Below are 11309 nucleotides of genomic sequence, written 5' to 3' on the forward strand. Positions count from 1 at the left end.
CATGGCTCCACAATCTGATTACAAACAGGAATTGCAACCTTTGCTTCAACTAATGATAGCCTGTAGGAGATGTGAGTGAGGAATGTGTTGGCTTTTTAAAATACATTATGAGTGTGTCATATGTCACACCAACCCCATTTCCTTTTAATTTACTCCACATTGATTGACTAAAATTACAGTGTGTGTGTCTCGGGGGCTGATCCAGCCCAGCTACAGCCACTGTGAGCTACTCTGGTAGCACAAAGAACCTGTAAAGTCAGCCGAGCTGGACCTCTAAGGATTTCCTGTGTTGGCTAAATCCCTTGCACTAATATTTAAATGAGAAGTCAAGAGTATGTAATTACATCCTTCAGAACTAGGATCCTGGCACAGATGCAGTTAAATAGTTCATACACCCACTTTACAATTGGCACCACACACAATTATTTTGTTTGACTACCACAAGAAAACATTAGTTTTAAGTTTAACATGAGCCAATATTAAAATATATTGCCTCGTAGTGTCATCTCAGGTGAGGCCTACAGATACTCCGAACCTCTTTGACCCATTTTCCTGAGAGAATCAAAGGTCCAGTGACTAGATCTCACACAAACATATACCCTTTATAACATTTTCACTTATCCAATCAAGGAACAAAAACAATATCATGTGACCAAAGTGCTAATGAACACCGCGGGCAGACAATATTTGTAAACAATTCATAGATTGAAATTTATTCACAAAAATCTGCAATATAATTTATATAGTTATCTGAATAATTTCAAGTAATAGATTAAATTTAAAGTGACAAATTCAGGAAAGATAAAGGATCATATTTAATTTGAATGAATTGTTCACTGCAAATGGTTTCTACAGATCTAGAATAGAATGTTCGCAATATGAAGTCAATCCAACTAACCTAACTCAAAACACTGCAGTTCTCCTCTTATTTAGTTTATTTGTTTTGTCAGTGTAATTATGCAATCTTGGGGAAGACAGGAGGAAGGAGTAATTGATTATAAGAGCAAGATACATTGATGCTCAACTTCTCCTCATTCCCTCCTCCACCCTATGGTTCAGATCCTGTGTTGTTATCCTCACAGACTGCCACACTACATGGAACCACATTGAGGTCAATGGGTCTCTGTGCTGGTGAGTCGTCTGTCCACAGGAAACCAGTTGCAGGACTACAGTTTAATTCTTTACACAATTGTTATGCATTCAGATTAGGCAAATATAGGTCCTCCTGATCCTGCAAACATTTAGGCTTGTGACTAACTTTATGTACTGCAAAGTCAAAGGGACTACTTACAGCACATAAAGTTAAATAAATGTGTTAGTCTTTGCATGAGCATGGCCATAGTTTAGGTAGGACTAATTCTAATTGGAGGAATAAAATCTTTTAAGATGACCAAAAGGCCTCTAATGAAAATCTATGGCTGATTAACACAACAATGCAAACAACACTCAATCTGTTTTAACTACAATCTTCCAGCTGATTGGTGTTTGATTTATAACTAAAAACAAACAGAGCATTATAACTATTTTCGCTATTAGCAGTTTGAATTCCACTTATTTCAGTAACCATATTTGGTGGGTGATTAAAACAGCAATAAATGTGGCTTTTTAAAAAGGTTGAGGCTTTCTACTTAGGTTTTTCCTCCTTGTGCCACAGTTCCGGACTCATGAGTTGCTCAAGGTGCTGAAATGAAATTCATCCAAAAATGGATTAAAAACAAATACAACATTCAGGTAGCTCAAATATTTATATTTAAAGTCCCCAGAAATTAAAAAAAAAAAAGATAAATTTTAATATTTCCTCAGAATTTAAGACCTGAATTGGTTTAAAGATTATAGTCATGTACCAGGAAAAGACAAAACAGGTATAAGTTTAGTTCCTGATTTTAAAAAAAATAGCTAAAAAAAAAATTTCTGCTCAGTTTCCTAGAGCCACATGCACCTCCTCTCAAATAAATTTTCTGCCTTTGGTTTCCAAATAGATGACAATCTGACGAGTGCAAAAACACAACAGAAGTAAAACACTGACAACGCATTTTAAAATATACACACAGTAAAAATTTTCAAAATGATCAAGTGTAGATATGAAAGTAGAAGTAAAAAGGGTTCAACACCTTAAGCTGTCCAGGGTGCTCAGGAACGAGCATCATTTAATGAAATGTCAGCCCATGATGAGCCATGTAAATTGCAGTAGATTGATGTTGGAGAAAGTGAATTGGGTTTAGATTTACTTGTCTCTTTGCCATTGTCTCTTTTTCCACTATATTACTATACAGTTGATGAGAATATTACCACTGTCAACCCCAAGCATTCAAAATTCATGAGTCAGGCCCTCAAAAGATCATGAAGTTTTGTTTTTCAAATAATAGAGTTGGGGATATTTTGTATTTATTTTCTGATTTCTGAGCCTTTAGGTTGTACTCACTTCAAGTTTTCAACTTTTTTCTGCTGATAAAAGCACATCCTCTTATTGATAGTATTGGGGACATTAACATCACTGACATGAAAGCACAGGATTCTGGAGACAAACACTGTGATTAGAAACATACACTTAGATTGTTGCAAAAATTGTACTGTGGTTCTGAATTTATAATGATGCGACATTTGTCACTCTCACCTTTTAAAATGCAGCACTGTAACTTTTCCCAGTGGTTTCTTCAAAGCTTCGTATCAATAAGAAGCTTTCCCACAGTCTCTCAGGACAGAATGGAAACATATATAGATTATAAACTCTCCAGGTCAGGAACTCTTTATTATGAGTGTTCAGTATATAGAACAATGGGGCTCTGATCCCCCCAATCAGGTCTCTAGGCACTACCATAATTAATAACACAGCCAAATTATCTTCTCAGCTCCCAGCCTGAGTAATCGGGCCACCAACTGAGAAGGTCATAGATCAGGGGGCAGCAGCACAGCCACTCGTTCTACAGGTGGAACTGCCCATGGATTTTCATTGTCATGGCTCCATCTGCACTGCCCCCCAAAAAACTTCTTGTACACACTGGGTTACAAAGATCCCCTGCAAATCTCTGGCTCCTGTGTTTGCTCCCCCATGTTCTGGGCACTTGCCCACAATGAAACCACACTGGTCCTGCTGTGTTCAGGGTTCTTTGCATCTATGGGAGGTGTAAAGAAAGATCTGACCCTCAGTCAGTTTTTGACATTTATGTCCAGTTTACCTTTTATATATTCAAGGTATCAACTGAGGGGAAAAGGGGAGGGGAACTTAGATAGGTGGATGGGGGTGGACCCTTGATCCTTTGTGGTAACACCATGGAGCTCAGAACCTTGTTAATTATGACGCCTTGACAGCTGGGCTCACATTGTTATAGAATAGTGATTGAGAGACTTCTGCCACTGCCATTTATTAAAAATAGTCATCAGTATCAGAATCTCCTCTCCACCCTCATGGTTTCTTGAATACTTCTTATCAAGACATTTTTTCTAAACTCTCCTGATCACACAATGAAAACAAACATTAACAACTCTGGCACTGCAGACTAATTCCAACCATAATCAGTCACAGTAATAAACTGTCCAGCGAGAAGAAGCCACAAGTGAGTTTTTGGAAGTAATAAGTTAAGCTGATTTTTACAGTGAAAGAGCATCTTACCCAGGTTCCAGGTCATGTGGCTGACATGGCACAGCTGATTTCCACAGCTGTAATCACCTGTGTGCAGAAGTATGTCAGGTCAGAGGTGTTTGAGTTGGTCTCTTGCACCTCTATTATTCATTCTTACAAGTTAACTGAGTGGCCATCCTGTATAGACACCCCCAGCTATAAGTGGCATTTCATTGTGATGAGTATCCAGTTCTCATACTCTTCCTGGTCTGATGCAATTTGGCATAATTCCACAAACTTCCATGTTCTGAGAAGAGTAAATGCAACAATAGCCTCAGTCAGTCATGTCAACAAATCAGCCAGAGCCTAAGGACAGCAATCTGTCCTCACCTGCTAGAGGCAGTATTTGGTGCAAGGAGGCTTCATCAACTGACTAGAAGCAATTATGTGATTGGCTGAGAAGATCATTTAATTGGTTTAGAGGCGCTCGCCATCTGTCTTTTACAGAAATACCAACTAGGAGTTTTATTCCAAAAGTAAGTGGTGGGTGAAGTAGTTTAGATCTCTTTACTCTAGCACAGGAAAATCTTTGTCTTGTTTAGAAAGCAAATTAAATTGGATGTGATTTGGTCCTATTATATCAGTAGCTAAGTGTTTAATTTTTCCACAGAATCTACCTATAACGTACAAACTTATCAAAATTATCAAAAAATTTATCATTCCAACTGCAGGCAAGAGTCATGAGTGTTCACATTTCTAATATTGTGATGTCAGCGATCTGTGGCTTTTTGGGAACAGATTCTCAAATGATCCTGCTTGACTCTGCAAAACACTTTGTTAAATTGGAAAATGTGGTTTCTGATAAGCCTGCCTGCACTAGTAGTAAATACTTCAAACCATCATTGCTTCTTTCTGTTTGTCTAAGGGTATGTCTACACTACGAAATTAGGTCGAATTTATAGAAGTCGGTTTTTTAGAAATCGTTTTTATATATTCGAGTGTGTGTCCCCCCACAGAAAATGCTCTAAGTGCATTAAGTGCATTAACTCGGCGGAGTGCTTCCACATTACCGAGGCAAGCGTCGTCTTCCGGAGTGTTGCACTGTGGGTAGCTATCCCACAGTTCCTGCAGTCTCTGGAAATGAGATTCAAAAGTTTGCGGTTCTTTTCCTGTCTACCTGGCCAGTGCATCTGAGTTGAGAGTGCTGTCCAGAGCGGTCACAATGGAGCACTCTGGAATAGCTCCTGGAGGCCAATACCGTCGAATTGTGTCCACAGTACCCCAAATTCGACCCGGCAAGGCCGATTTAAGCGCTAATCCACTTATCAGGGGTGGAGTAAGGAAATCGATTTTAAGAGCCCTTTAAGTCGAAAAAAAGGGCTTCATCGTGTGGATGGGTGCAGGTTTACATCGATTTAACACTGCTAAATTCGACCTAAAGTCCTAGTGTAGACCAGGGCTAAGTATGATGGAATGTCTCTAATGTTACACTCAGTGTAACAGTAGGTCAGATTCCAAAGTAAAACACTAGGTCTGGCCTAGTTTGGCAATGCCCTGTCACATGAGTGACAAATGAAAAACCTGACCTCTTCTCCACTCATGGGCTGGGAATACTACAGAGGTGGTACACATTCCTATAAGATATCAGATTGGGTCTTTCAACTCACATCATCTTCCCTTCTCATCCTCTGCTAGGAATAGTAGTGGTGGGCGTCAGAGGAAATTTTTGTAAATTAAGGGTTCTGATCAGTTGAAGACAGTAATGATTTTATTGTTTAATCATATTAACACCAAATTAATTTAGCTTTAAGGCCACATTCCTACTGCAGATTATGGAACTTCATTTTTAACACCTGGTTATACAAGTGTATGAAACTTCTGCTCTAGTTCTCACTGGTGTAACTCAAGAACAGCTAAACTCAACTTATTGAACTCTCTCAGAGGAACATGACATCCCCCACTCTTCTAATTGAGTTAACCTGCAAAAGAGAGGTTTGTAGTAGAAATGCTGATAGACACTTAACTCTAGTGGTACTACCAAATTTTAGAATAAGATGTTTTTAAAAGGAATATGAACAATGACAACCAAACAGTATGTCATGTTTAAGTCAACCCTTATTCCATCCTCACCCTCGAGCAAAATTGGTAGCTTTATTTTGCTTAATTCTTGTCAAAGATCCTATGGCCTACTCAAGAGTAAGGGAAAATGGGTTTTAACAGCCAACGATATTTTTAGCTATTACTTTCTGCATAGTAAATGATGTTCTGGCTTACAGACACTACACTACCACTATTTCATTGCTTAGCTAATTATACACAGGGTGCTAATATATACACTTTAATAGTGTATTTCCAGGAAGCAAGGGGAAACTTCAGTATGGAAGTACTACTTCTCCAGAGCTGAGCTGGCCTGGCAGCAGACAGTTCCAAATTTAAAGTGAGAAGAGGAAAAAGAACCATAGATCCCTGCTATTTTATCCAGCTTTGTGTGCAAGACTCATTTTTCCCATAAAAGCTCCATTTCCAGTGAAAGCATTTTGCAGCATACAGCATCACTGGAGCTAACATGGAAAGCTATATTTCAGAATACCAATAGTAAGAGGCAGCATAGCAATCACTATTTTATTACATAATAAAATATACTGTGACAAAACAATCCAGCATTTTCTAAACATACCTGGTGTGTGTGGAATAGTCTATGCAGAAAGCAGATGTTTTCATTGCAGCTCACCATAGCAAAAGAGCCAGGAGAAGGTTTGCAGTTTTCCCTCGGACAGGTAGTGGTCTTTGGGTTTTTTAGGGTTACCTGCTGCTAGGTAGATGGCCGGTGAGGATTGCTGAGATTGAACTTTTTGTTAAATTGTTGGATTTTGTTGTAGTTAAAAAAACCTTAAGAGACTTTGAACTATCCGCTGATACACTTAGAAGTATGTAGTTATAGACCAGATATCAGGGTTACCCTCCTCTTCTTGTGTGGTAACCACATTTTTTACATCTGGTTTAAGGCCCTGATCCAGCAATGAAGTCTGCATGGCAACAAGCCTCACTGGAGCCAAAGGCGGCCAACCTTGCAGAGCTCTTCTGCAGTACCAGTTCCTTAGACTGCAAGCTCTCTGGGGCAGGAAGTACACCTATGGTAACTTCCCCTACCCTACCTTCCCTTTTCCTTTTATAACTCTGCCCATATCAACCATCTGACAGGCAGGAATCTAGTAACCCCTCACATGCCAGAGAGCCTTTACACCTTGTCACAATGCTACTGAAGCTGAAAAAACAGGCTCCTCCCTATTGTAGTTTGAAATTGGAATAATATTTCATAAATACTTAAAAATAATCATAGCTTGTGCCTTACATTTACTTTAGCAGTTCTTATGTCTTAGTGCTTAAAGATGTATTGGCATGTAGTGATGATTAAATACACACTTCACCTAGTTGAGGGATTTATCACCAAATATTAGTTATTTTTTCAAAAAATGCACAAATTCTGAGCCACAAAATTGGTTGCACTATAGCCTGCAAATAATACTGGCCCCATTTCCCAATATAGCAAATATAACTCATGACGCACAGAAGACGACGATAATGCTTCTTAGATGAGAATCAATGTAATTGGATATCATATTCAGCTAAATTTTGGTGAACACTAGGGAAGAACGCATTCTTAATATATGATTAATTGCTGTTGCTGGTATCGCTACAGGAAAGAGATCTGACAGGGAATAGTCTCAATAGTTCAGATGAGGATTTGTCAAACTCTATAGCTCCTGAATTAAATGAATGTTTATGCTCAAGCTACTTTTAAGAGGAGACACTTATGGTAACAAGCATGTTTATGTTGATTATTTTAATCTTGTCCCTGTAAACTGTTGTCTCGATGTTCTTTAAATTACCAAAGGTGTTTAAAGGATTCTGCCTAACGTGGTTTCAAATTGTATCTTTCATGTGAATCTTATCAACCTGTTTAATTGTGAAAATATACATAAAATGCAGTGGGAGTTGGACTGGTGACTCATGCCTCTCATAATTCTTCAGAACACAGGGGAGCAAGGATTTTTGTAACTGCATTTGAAGCTTTTCGAATTTAATTTTCACGCTAAAACATGAGCTTTGATTCTCTCAGGCCATGTCTACACTACAGACCTTACAGTGGCACAGCTGTACCGCTGCAGAGCTGCGCTGCTGTAAGGTCTTCCATGTAGCGAGTGAGTGAGAGTTCTCCTGTCGGCATAATTAAACCACCCCCAATGAGTGGTGGCAGCAGTGTTGGCGGGAGAGCATCTCTCACCAACATAGCACTGTCCACACCGGTGCTTTTGTCAGTGAAACCTATGTTGGTCTGAGGGGGTGGTTTTTTCCCCACCCCCCCCCGACCAACAAAAGTTTTACTGACAAAAGTGCTAGTGTAGACATAGCCTTAAAGTGGCTGCAGGAACTCCCTCTTTTACTCGGAGAGGAAACATGGCCCATTATCCTTCATACAAAGGGACAAATACTTCTACCTAAAACACCCTTACCTCCTGAACTTGGATGTTTAGATAAAACTGTGACCCACATCCAAATCTCCCCAGTTTTGCCCATCTCTCAGAAATTGCCTGGAGCATGTTGCGCTTGGAGTGGAAACTCTTACTTCAAAGTAATCGATTCTTTTTTACCCCCAGCTGCCCTTCAGCCAATGAGAAGTTCAGTCACTAGACATCAACTGTCAGAGGCAGATGAACCTTTGTGTAAAAACACAAGGAACTTGAAGCTTAAAATGATCCCCTGGAGGCTTGAAGATGGCAATATTTGCCACAGATAGCAGAGAAGAGTTTTATTATGAAGCTGAAAAGAGAAGAATCTGGAAGGCCTATCTGCTAAGCTAAAGCAGCACTTACAAAACTATGTTGCAATCTCTAGAGATCCCAGCTGAGACGTGTCTAGGTGCTGTGCATACACAGTAAGGCAGTCCCAGCCTTAGAGAGCTTACAATCTAATAGATAAAAGGTGGGGAAAAAGAAGCTTTGTTATTCCCATTTTACAGATGGGGAATTGAGTCACAGATTAAGTGATTTGCCCTTAATCATACAGGAAATAAATGGCAGAGCAGGGAATTAAACCCATATCTCCTATGACTCAGTCCAATGCTCTAATACATCTGTTAGTCTCTAAGGTGCCACAAGTACTCCTGTTCTTTTTGCGGATACAGACTAACCCAGCTGCTACTCTGAAACCAATTAAACATAATACCATCCTTCCTCTTAAAAAGGTAGAAAGGCTCAGCTGGGTGGAAAATGTTATCTATTGTAAGACCATCTATGCTAACCACTATGCCACCAATTTATCTGAAACAAAGACATACAGTATTCTTATTGTGCATCTCTAAACTGTCCTCTTAAGAAACTTGGTAGATTTACAAAAATAACAAGCTTTCACTATGCACTGCAGCTGACTAAACAATTATTATCTGAAACTTTATTCTTGGGATACTTAATTGAGCCTGGAGCATGAGGAGTCCAATTATGACCATTATTTTGTTCTACTTTAGAGAGGAAATCGGTATCACCATACAGTGCCCTACATTAGGGTATATACAGTACCATGGAGTATGGACTGAGAGCTGCTGAAGTAGGCTATTTTTCCATTTGAAGAAGGTAGTGGGGGAGGTGGGAAGGGCAATGTCCAAAGCAGCAGTAAACTTGGGTGGGAGGGCTGGAGGTAGGTCTCTCCCCGTATATAACCTGTCATCTATGAGCAGCACTTTCCCCAGCTGTCTGATGGTGTTCATGAGAGGCACTGCCAGCCTGTGGCTCTGCTTTTGAGAACAGAGTACTGGCAAATGAAAAATGATTCTGGCACTGACTTCTCTGTCTGCTTTGGTGTTTGTTACTGGAGTGTGCATCTGCACGCAGTGAGTATAGATTACACTGGTAGATAGAGCATCTTATATGATTGTTAGGATGTCCTCCCTAGCAAGTAACATTATATCAAGCTCAAAGGGGTGATCGATTTTATGATTAGAGCACAGGCTGTAAACAAATGCAGTGCTGATGGTAGCATGTCAGCTGAAAAGTAGGGATGTAAAAAGAGTAAAACATGCACAGACATGACGGTTTACATGCTCTCCAATTACGCCTATCTTCGCAACTAATTCCCCCAACATGTTGTTTGTAGCAGGACTAATGAACTGTCCAAATGACTTCTAGAGTTAAAGGAACAGTGTACATTAGCAAATGTGGCACACCAAATATAAATACAAAAGTCCTTTACTATGACGTTCAAAAAAGCATTTTTCCATGGGCTACTCCACAAACAGTATATTCCTTTAGCTGGTTTCATAGTAAGAAATTAACTAACAAAACCCAGAGTTCCAAAGTGACTCATGATATTGGGTGCCCTTTGAAAAAGGCCTGATTTGTTTCAGACAATAGGTGCTTAGTGCTTTCTGAAAGCTAGGTCCCTGGAAGAAGTCTCTATTTGGGCCCCCATAATAAAAAAAAATAGTGATAATCAATGATATAAGTACCTGAAAGAAAAAAAATTGCCCACAAGAAAATCAAGTGGAGAGCAGAATAAATGCAAATCTTTCATGGGGGAGAGAAATGTCAATCATACAAAAATACCTCAGAGATAAGGAGGATTGCCCATTATATTTTTAAAATATTCTTTAGGATCCTGAAATATCAATTATGGTGTCAGTTACACTTACGTCCCTTTCTATTCTGCTAAATCCTGCTTATTCAAGCCCTATTTAAAAATGCTTTTATTCTCCCTGTTCAGCAGGAGAAGGAGGTTAAACTTGAAAGACCCTTCAATTATATATAAAGAGGCAGATCTGCTGGCAGCTTGGGGACGAGTAGCTGCATATCTGAGAGCAGATGAGCACCTCTGCTCTTCCTGCAATTACCTATTTAAAACCCAAAAGGTGCTGTGCAGTAGCAGTACTGTACGTTAGCTGAGGTTTTAGTTTTTGCTGAAAATAAAAAAAAAAAAATCTTCCAATGAAGGTCTGTTCTTCAAACACTTCAGTAGGTTTTGCTGATCCATTCAGCAGAGCTTTTCATGTTGTTCCCTAGTTCCCTGACAATTGGCAGTCTGCATCCTCCCAATGGATGCAGTACTTTGGAGCCTAAGTTTCACTGACCATCAGTTTTACATGGACTTCTCTTTTAAACTGTCTCCAGTCTTGTACTCTACACGTAAAGGAAATCGAATGGTAAGACTTCTCCCTTCCTCCTCCCCTCCTCCCAACCCTACCTCCCCCAGCCAACTGCTAGTCCAGGGGTCGGCAACCTTTCAGAAGTGGTGTACCGAGTCTTCATTTATTCACTCTAATTTAAGGTTTCGCGTGCCAGTAATACATTTTAACCTTTTTAGAAGGTCTCTTTCTATAAGTCTTTAATATAACACTAAACTATTGTTGTATGTAAAGTAAATAAGGTTTTTAAAATGTTTAAGAAGCTTAATTTAAAATTAAATTAAAATGCAGAGCCCCCTGGACCGGTGGCCAGGACCCGGGCAGTGTGAGTGCCACTGAAAATCAGCTCGCGTGCCGCCTTTGGCATGTGTACCATAGGTTGCCTACCCCTCTACTAGTCTCTCACCCCTGCAGAAGGGCATTAAAGATCCATTGTAAAGAGCTTGTTAAACAGTCTCTTACTAAATCAAGATCTCAAATCAATAGCAAAGAATAGACTGGTTTAGAAACCTATTTTAAAAATAAATTAATAAATAGTTGTATCTCAAATTGACAAGACTGGAATGGTTTTCCTTG

The sequence above is a fragment of the Natator depressus genome, chromosome 7 (assembly GCF_965152275.1).
Source record: "Natator depressus isolate rNatDep1 chromosome 7, rNatDep2.hap1, whole genome shotgun sequence".
NCBI classification, from domain to species: Eukaryota; Metazoa; Chordata; order Testudines; family Cheloniidae; genus Natator; species Natator depressus.